Source organism: Cibotium barometz, chromosome 19 (genome assembly GCF_041138505.1).
Source record: "Cibotium barometz isolate CiBa-2024 chromosome 19, ASM4113850v1, whole genome shotgun sequence".
Lineage (NCBI taxonomy): Eukaryota > Viridiplantae > Streptophyta > Polypodiopsida > Cyatheales > Cibotiaceae > Cibotium > Cibotium barometz.
Window position 1 is genome coordinate 4,415,951 of NC_141064.1, and position 10,452 is coordinate 4,426,402.

The 10,452-nt window shown below is 42.1% G+C and overlaps 1 pseudogene; it reads right to left on the reverse strand.

Annotated features, from left to right (window-relative positions):
• Positions 1 to 5,421: 5,421 nt before the first annotated feature.
• LOC147628122 (uncharacterized) lies at positions 5,422 to 8,226 on the reverse strand (annotated as a pseudogene).
• Between the last annotated feature and the right edge of the window lie 2,226 nt (positions 8,227 to 10,452).

Genomic DNA, 10,452 nt, shown 5'->3' on the forward strand with positions numbered 1-10,452 from the left:
AAACTTAGCCACGGCTATTCACACTTAAGCCACGACCATTCACACCTAAGCCACAGTTGTGCACTCTTAATTAAGCCCACGACCGTTCACTCCTAAGCGCGTGGTCGTACGCTTTCCAAAAAAAACTTAAGCATGGTCGTTCACACCTAAGCTGCGAGACCGTTCACTCCTACCCCCATGACCATTTGCTCCTAAGCGTACGGGCGTATGCTCTCGAAAAAAAAATATGTGAAAAAAATAAATCATTAAAAAAAAGCCATAGCCGTTCACTCCTAAGTTCTCAAAATTATTTTTTCAAAAATTTTCAAATCTTCAAAGGTCTTAAGGCCTACCTCCCCGACTCACTAGGGTGGTTTTTACGCACACAAAACAACTAAAAGACCTTATTTCACTTAAGGGTGCATTATGCGCACACAAGGAAAAAGAGAACCAAAACTTCTATTTCACTTAAGGGTGCATTATGCGCGCACAAGGAAAAAGAGAACCAAAACTTCTATTTCGGATCTACGCATGCACCGTTGAAGCTTTTCTAAGCCTTCATGCATACCATGGACACCTTTCAGTCATGGTTACATGCCCCAAGTGCCCCCATTCCATTGGGTGGCACCCTGGCCATTGTACATTCACATGTGGCTACCATGCCAAACACCTTTGGCCATGAGGGTGAAACGATTTATGAAGAGTCCTCATTTAGTGGTGCACCCCCATGCATGCACCCCAATGTAAATAGACACCCCGAGCACATAGACGTGCCTTCTTCTCCAACCACAGGCCTATTCCTACTCCCCACCATGTCCCACCTCCCCTTGATCCCCAAATTGATATTGCGAGCTTAGCACAAGCTATAGGAAGGGGTGTCACAGAATAATTGCACCCACAGACATCATATACACAACCTATGCCAACACTTGAGGATGCGTAGTTCCTTGTCGAACTATTTACTCGACATTCGGGACCAAAACCTGAAATTCCGTAGGAAGGTACAAAAGGAGCTCAAGCTTATGCTTGAGGTTGAGGAAGATCCGTTCACCAACATGATGTTGACAAATGAAGATCTTGCCCCACCTGTGCCTCCTAACCCTCTATTGCCTATTCCATAGGAGGCCAAGACCAAATTCACATCAACATCAAAGAACTCAATGCGGACTGTGACACAGAGCTCGACAAAGACTCCCAAGGTGCCCACATAAAATTTGTTGAGGTATTTTACCCTCCTATGACACCCTAGCCTCAAATAAGAGCCAAATTGAACTTCCATATACCATTGCTGGTCCAACCTATGAACCAGGCCATGAACATGAGGATGCTCCTCATTCATGCGACCTTGCCGGCCTATCAGCCTTTCTTTCCTCCCAAGTCCAAATGCCCATTGGAACCTTGTTAAAAAGGAATGCAAATTTATGGAATGACCTTACGGATTGGATGGAACAAAAAATGCAGACTTCTATAGAGGATAGGGATAACCAAATTCCTGGGATGTATCTGAGCCCCATCATCCTGAAATACTCCATGAGCAAAACCCACAACCCAAAGTCGCACCGACAATTCGAGTAACTGCGCTGAGCCACTACTTTGAAGGTGATAACCTAAACGCAACCCTGCCCATTTCCTATGATGGACATGCGGTCAGAGCCATCCTGGATGGGCGTGCTAGCGTTAGCATCCTCACAAGATTGTGTTGGCAACCCATCCTTGATCCCACAACATTGATGATACACCTTGCGGATGGGACATCTGCACAACCCCTTGGCCTTGTGAAGGACCTCAAGATTAAAGTCCGTGACATGACCTTCAGGCACACCTTTGTAGTCATGGGCTTTCGTCACTCAACGGTGGCCATGACAGCATCCTGGGAAGATCCTTCATGAGACTGACATGACTAATCCATGACTGGGACACCAATCCTGTCTACCTCCACAAAGGGGATTGAATGCTCAAAGTGAATTTACATACATGGAAGACACATCCCATGATGAGAGGTACCTTTGCTAAAGATTCTATGACCACATCAAAAGGACTAACAATCTCCTTATTTGCGAAGGTTGTCATCAAATCCTTGATGACGCGCGGGAGCCATCCATAAGCGCTTCTATCAATGACGATGAAGTCAACCATGACTGGATGAAAATCCTAGCTACAATTTATGCACTCCCGAATTGCAAACTCAAAATGCAATTTGTGGTCCCAACCGTCTAGTACATTCATGATCCCTATGAGGCCTTGGCCTCGCTTAACACCCTGGATGTACGTGCCGCTCCCCAACACAAAATGGTAACCCTTAGGGTATGGTTAGATTTCCCCTTTGGTAGAAACATGCATAGAAAGTGTGCCTTGTCTCCCACATCTAGCTATAATCTTTTGCCATGGGAAACATAGGTCTCCCTAGGCAAACCATCTCTTCACAGTGCTCATGCCAAAATTCAACTCCCTAGTGGGGGTCCATGAATATAAATCCTTGGATATTTTATAAAAATGGTACATACTGTCTCTAACCCATTAGCTTGTAAGTTTTATGTAGTTCCCACAAGTGAGACCAAAGAAGTAGTCATCCTTGGTGGGAGCTCGGTCAAGAACACCACATGTACAATGAACTCTGCTCTGACAACATAGCTACCCTCGAGCTTCCCAAGGGCAAGAAGGTAACGATAATCCTCTAGGATGGGGAGTGCACCATATCTGATCCTCTCCCCCAGCACCAACTGCTTCCATAAATGGTACTCTCTCACCCACAAAAACTGGTAAGTCTTCCACTGCCCCCCGAACTATCACTAGAGCTAAACCCACGAAAAATATGGATTGGACTCCCTACTGAGAATGGTCCAATGGGGTGGCAAGCCCACATATATCCTATGGTCCACACTAATCTCATATTCTTGGAGGCATGGAAAACTCTTGGAAAACCCACACTTATACTTGAAAACACTTACATCCAAATTTAAAATGAAATGTGTCTAATGAGTGTTGGGTATTTCATTCCTAAAATATCCATTGGAAATAACCATTTGGAGTGTAGATTTCATGTCATAAATGCAAGAGCACTCCACGGCGGCCGGATTATAATTGGAAAAGAGTAGATTAATGCCATCACTGCCAAATCAATTGGCAAGAAGAAACGGCCACCATGGAAGTCGACAAAAAAGCCACAGTCCTCTTGTGTCCACAAGAGGCAATCATACACATAGTCTCATCCTTGACTGGCCTCCACATTCAAGTCCCATTCTCATCACCGACAGTCTCCTCTATTACCATATCCCATGCCTCACCAAAGCTAGCTGAAAGGGCACTATCAACACCATCCAACATCGACAATCAAGCCTCGATGTCAACAATCACCCTTAACTCTACACCCTCGACCATCCACACCGCAAGCACCCCAATCTCTTACCATTATCATGACAATCAATGGTGGGTGCACAAGAATCTTCTTACAGCTCAAGGATTCTACAATGGCTACATAGAACTCTAGATCTCGAAATGGCCATCTCAGAAACACAAGAGCAAAAAGCAAACCAAGCTAACAAAAACCAACCCTAAGCCAAAACTTCAACATTGGCTAGTTCCCGACCTGCTATAAGAGCACAAGGCTACTACTATGAAGGTGACACACCTCTAGCTACCCAAGAATGCAACCTGTGCTCATCCACCATAACAACTCCCGAAGAAACTGTGACAAACGACCTAATAGCCGAAGGTAAGGCAACCCCAAGCATAGCAAAGCCAAAAATGATGGGTTCCTACCAATGTGCTCAAGGCTTCCATGAAGGCAACACACACATGTGGCTCCCAAAGCCACAATCAAAAGATTTTCCTTGTTAACAATCCTAATATGGGATTGATCATGGTGATAGACATAAGATTAAGCATAAGATTAAGGTGGGTTATATCACACTAAAAACTCCATAACTAGAGAGAGAGAGAGAGAGAGAGGGATTGCACACCCAACACTTGATCTCGATTACATTCACAATGAACCATACAATGATATAGGCCTTCTAGCCTTATCCCACTTTACCCATCATCATCCATGTGGCACTCCCTTTTCCATTCTTTTGGTCAACACTCACACATCATACAATATTACATGTGGCATTCTTATCTTACCACAATATCTTGCACCTCTAGGGTATTTTCCCACATACAACACCACGATTACATCTCTCAATACCCCCTCTTAAAATCGAGATGTTCTACAACTCACCCATCACACATAACACCAATGTAGCATTGCCAAATGCAACACGTCTCTCCTCCCTCAATGTGAAATTGGAGTGTTAGCCAACAAACGTGTGTGCGTGTGTCTACCATCTTAGATATCGAAGTCCATTTTGAGCCCACTTTCTCCAGCGGAACCACTGAGTTCGAACATAGAAGTTTGGGTGGGAACCCATGCGCATGCAACTTGCATGTGCATCGCTCAAGCACACATCACGAACCATTTTGAGCTTCTCAGTGAGCTTGGGCAGGGAAACCCTCATACCGATGGGTGAATACACATCTCGTTTTGAGCACGTAGGCTCGGGCATGGTTGCCCTCATAAATCTAGGTGAGATAATTTTACAAACCTTTTTATACGCTATGCAAGGGTAGGCACCCGTCTCAAAAAATAATGATCAACATCTACGGTTTTTGCCACCAAAGTCGATATTTACCTGCTATTTTAGGGCACTGAATCTCAGGCTGCACTTGAGTGTGTCAAAACCAAATGTTGATGACATTGATACATTCTTCGTGAGAGGCCTTTATATGGTTCTTATGTTAATCATACCAATGTGACAACCACAAGGGTACATGAACAGCCCCTTATATGGGTAGTTTTACACAAGACATTATAAATCTTAAGGCCTTAAAAAAACCCCTTGTCTTTTAGTTTTTTTTTTAAATTTTTCTCACACCACACAAATACCCTGTCACCACCACCATTCAGGCCTGAAATTTGACTCCCTATGCTAGGCATCATAAAAATTTTAATGACACCTTAGCAACCTATACTAGGCATCAAATGACGTCTTCGGGAACCTAGACGGGCTTCGAGTCACTTTCGATTACGTACACAATTCTCGATTCTAAATTTGAGCTATCAGAAAAAGAATATGTAAAGAGAACTACTCGGTAGATTTGTTTATGAGCCCACCAAAATGAGAAGACAATATTTCAATGCTCGACACACTAACTGTTCTAATTGCTAACAAACCCGATAGCCATGCTTGAGACTACGTGCCTTGAATTAATGTGCCAACAATGTAAATAATGGACTGCAGATAACTATATCAATGCACGCATTGAATTTCTTTCATTGCTTAGTAGCATACATTATGTGGCACATCCATTCCTACTAAAGGGGAATGGAAAGGTGTTGGTATTATGAGCAACGATGCCTAAGCATGAACATAACAACTACAATGGACAGAATTGTATTAGAGTTCAAGAGCAGAAGCATCGAATTTGAAAGTTTTGTGCCTTTAAACCCATGATGAACTTAGCCCACCATTTTCCAGTAATACAAACATCTCGCACCTGTTCAGAGATGAAACAAGGAATTTAGCACGAGCGTGTAACAACCTCGAGCAAGGAGAGATGCATCCAGGAAGACGATAAGGTAGTCGAGGAGCTGAGCTGCACCAGCCAACAGAGAAGCAGTTGTAAGGCCATTAGTTGTTGAGAAGGTCAGTTACCACCAAACAAGATAGCCAGTTTCACACACCTTTCCAATAGCAGCTGCTGTGTTTCCTGCAGCATCCAAGGCATCAGTTCGCTCACGTTTTCCGTGGCTCATTCCTGCCATTTCCGTGATGCCATCGACATTATCACTAATAGGTCCATAGGCCCAAAAAACACCATCACAACAGCTCTCAAACTGCAAAAACAAACCAGTATAACAACTCGCAAAACAATTAATAATCTTGCCAAGAGGCAAAAGCATAAACATGTTGACAATAAAAGAAACAACAACAAATGTGTCGAAATCCAGTAAATTAGTGAAAATCTTGCCAAGCTTTTCATTATGAAAATATCGAGTCTGAGCCAAGAAGTATAGAACAACAGATTGGCTGAAGCAATTACTTTTTCCAAGATGTTTTCAATGTTGTCCAACAAATCATCAAACCATCAACAACTAAAATACGAATTGCAAAGACCAGCATACTTATGCAAAATGATCATAATCCATCACATACTCTCCTTGCTTTCATATCTTTCTACATGTCATGAACACATGCCCAATCCACATCATTGACATCTGGTCCAAGAAGTGAAATTCTCATCAATGCCTCAAGAGTCTTTACATCTAAACATTGGCGTTGATATGTCATAATGACATTTTGCTTAGAGAATCCTCGCTCACATGAAACTCATGAGGTTGGTATCACCAACATGATTTGCCAAAGCTTCATCATGTTTGGATATGTGTTTTGCCATTCTATATTGGTAGAAAAGACACGCCAAGCATCCATCATATTCATACCCTCACAACCATAATACAACACATCTGTAAATGACAATAACTCATTCTTGCAAGCCTGCTTATCCACAAGAAACCCTCCAAATCTGTTCAACAATTCATCAAGCCATTTGGTTACCTTCTCCTCCCTTTCTGAAGTATCACGCGGCCTTTTTGCATCACGAGGATAATATTGTGGGCTAAACAACTTCACAGCATTGAACAAAAATACATCTGGAAATCTTTCATTTATGCAATCAATGACCTTTTGCACAAAACTCTTCGTAAGATCAACACAAGTCATTACATCACCCGTAAAGGGATCTAAGGGAATCCCTTTTTTATCCTTGCTTGGAATTCTTGCATAAGAAAGCGCATGTGCATATTTTTCCCTCCTCATTTACATTTGCAAAACTCCACTTTCGGTGTCAGACATGAACTTCTTGAGGTATAGACTACCTTTTCCAAACTCTTGCACAGCAAAAACTTTCTCCTCAACGAAGCTATACATACATCAATGCATGTACTAATGGAAGACATGTCAACAATATCTGCCTGGAATTGCTGGCTCAACATGTTCATGTCATGCAAAACATCGGCAAGCATGTGAATGCAAAAAAGAACCTTATATGTTTTCAGCTTTGCATACCAATCAGGTGCACCTTCTTGCCAAATGCTAAGAATTGCAGGCACCAGCTGAGTCAATCTAATCATGACATTACCTCTTGCTAACCATCTTACATCATGTATTTGAAGCACCTCAAGAGCTTGCAGATTCATCTCCTTAAGCAAATCTTGAAACTTCGAATGTCGTATGCTAGAAGCAGCTATCCAAGAATAAACCTTGTTAGCAACCTTATCAATATATGAAAGACAACGAAAATGTTTTGCTGCATCTGCAACAGCAAGAGCTTCCCTATGTGCAATACAATGAATGCTTGTAAGATGGGGAATATCACGCTTCAACTTTGCTACCAAACCTTCATTACAACCAAGCATGGAGCTATCGCCATCAGTAGCAATGCCCACCATGCGATGCTTCTCAAGTCCAAATTCAACCAACACTTTACTCAATTCATCATACTTGGTTTGTGCACAACCATCAGATACAGGAAGCAGACGTGCAAACTCTATTTTGCTCAATCCCTTTCCATTCAATGGTATAAAGCAAAAATATACAATCAAATGTTTCTCCATACCTCTGTCTGTTGATTCATCTAGTGTAACACCATAAAAAGGACTCTATAGCAATTCAGCAAGATGACGATTTTTTATGTATTCAGAAATGCAAAACATGAAGTCTTTTCCGGCTACTCTATTTGTGTAAGAAGAGTAGTCGTTTCGTTTAGGCATGCTTTCCAAACCCAAGGCATAAGCAAGGTCGCATAGTTTCTCATACTTCCTCAAGGCCAGGTCTTCTCTCGCATTGAAGTATGCAAGTTTCATAATTGTTATTACTCTAGAGGTATTTCTACATGTCATCACTTCCATGTGTGCAGGCAATTGTACGCCACTCTCACTACGAAATCGTGATGCAGCCCATGCATGTTCTTTAGACTTTCTATGCTTTCTAATTGCACTCAACATAATCGTCTTGCACAGCCATTACCTCTACCCCAAGGACCTTTTAGTTTGTACTGCTCACACCAAAGGCATTTCATAAACTCCTGTCTACCACGGACTATGTGCTTAAGAAAAGCATACTTACGTGTCCACTCTTGCCGGAACTTACGTATTGAACCTTTCTTCTCTGTTTGTGTTGCTTTGCTCTCTTCCATGCCTATCGAAGTCGCATTGAGAGCTTCCTCTTGGGTGCTTTCTTCCTCCCAAAATCTCCAAATCTATACCAAGCTCATCCTCAAACTCCTCTACTTCTGGATCATCATACTCGTCATCATCCTTAGAGTCTCCACTGGAACCAAATAGCTCCTCCATGACTTCTTCGGTTACCGTTTTCTTTTTCGGTCTCTCTACATTCATAATGTTATTCACTCTCTTGTTGCCAAAGAATTGCACAAGAGTAGGTTGAAACACCTGCAATTATTTTAACATTGTACATTAATGACCAACCTAAAACCCAAATACTAATGATTAGCACCAAAGCATATCAAAATCAATCAACACAACTTGTCAACTAAAACTAATAGCATGTCAACTTACCTTTTCACATTTGCTGCTATTAGCCATGCCCTTGGATTTTGAGGGTGCACCAAAAGTAGTAGACACAAACATATTGGGAACTGCAAACAAGTAAGATGAGCCATCAATTTGCTTCCAATGTCTTTGTCTCTCTATCTCTCCACGCATACACATACACAGTGTAAAATATAAACAGCAAATGTAAATTTTCACACCTCAAATGCCAAATAGGCCAATGTGAAAATTTGCAGGCTGCAGTCTCTGGAGCCTGGAGGGGAGCCTGAAACGGATAAGAGGAGGATAGCTAACCTGCAATAATACCGGCAGATCTTGGCATCCATATACAGACCTTGGTATTTTTTAAAGGGGCCCCCATTTAAGCTTTTCATGCATTCACATTTGGCTACCAGTCAATCAGCAGCTTGTAACAGTGCCAGCCATAAATTATATCTTTTACAGCTAGACTTTGTGTACGTGTGGTGGTTAGTAGTTTTCGCTCTATTATATCAGTCACCACATGCAACAACAACGAAGACAAGCCCAAATGGTTTGTAAAAACACTCAAGAAACGCAAATGAGCATCCAAATCAAGGCTAGCATGGGCAGCCACTAAGCACTCCATTCATGATGTGGATTAGGCATTATTGTGAGTACTCTGGAACATTTGATACAATAAAACCATGTTTATAATGAGAGAGAAGAAAATATTCTGAGGTTGTGGAGTACCTGACACACAAAATACGCTGTGCATATCTCATACACGAGCTTGCAAGCATTGAATTTATTTCAATAACATGTCATCTGTAAAGGAAATAAAGTTTCATGCAACCACACAGCTATATTACCTACTATACAAATTCGGGCCGGCGGCACTGGGCGGTCGGACCAGCCAGAGTGGTTGGGAACCTGATGTTTGGCGCGAGGAGGGCGGCAGCGTCGTATGAGAGCGAAGAAGCGCCTGCTGAGGTGGATGTATGCTTTACACGAGGCAGCGTCGAGCGGATAAGCAGTGGGCTTTAGCGTGTGGGTAGCGTCGAGAGTCGAGAGTATATATTTTGGGATTCCAGAATCAGAGGACTCGAGCGTCGAGCATTCGAGCGGATAAGCAACGACCGTCTCAGATACGCGCTCGCAAAGAGGGAAAAAATAAGACTGGAGGAAAATATAAAGAATATCCGATTACAGTAGCTAAACTTTTTATATATTATTTAAGGAAAATCGAAAAAAAACTAATAAATTCGTTATACATATAGGTTTTAAAAAAATTACATCGCGGAAGACTTTTATATTATATTTTTTTGTATGCAGCCGAGAAAATAACAGTAGCGAAGAGTTTTATAGGAAAATCGAAGACATAGGGTAAAACTTAAAAAAAAACTATTTGGGCTGTGCGGCCGCCGTCCAATGGGCATGAAGTTTGAAAATCTTAGGATGTATTATAAACATATTTATGTGATTATTATATATATGTATATGTTATATACGCTTGACCCCTAAGGGTCAAAAATAGGGTGTCATTTGACACCTTAGCTTCTATTTAAAGATTTCACTTTGACACCTTTTCGTTAATCTACAGGCGTATTTTGACACCCAAATTGGCTCTTGAAGCCCAAATTGGGAGTCAAATTTCCGGCCTGCCACCATTACATCTCTCAACACCACAGCCTGTGTGGATGGTGGTGATATTATTGCAACCATATCTTGTGCCTCTACTAATTTCTTCTTTCATGCATCATCGCCTATGTCTCGAGGCCTTGCTGCCTTTCTCTGATTAGCTGCAGTTTCTCACTGAGGTCAGTGTCTCACAACTGCGATCTCGCTGGTTCATCTGTTTGTTGGCGATGTCCTCGACAGTGGTGGCAGCTTGGGCAAGGGAA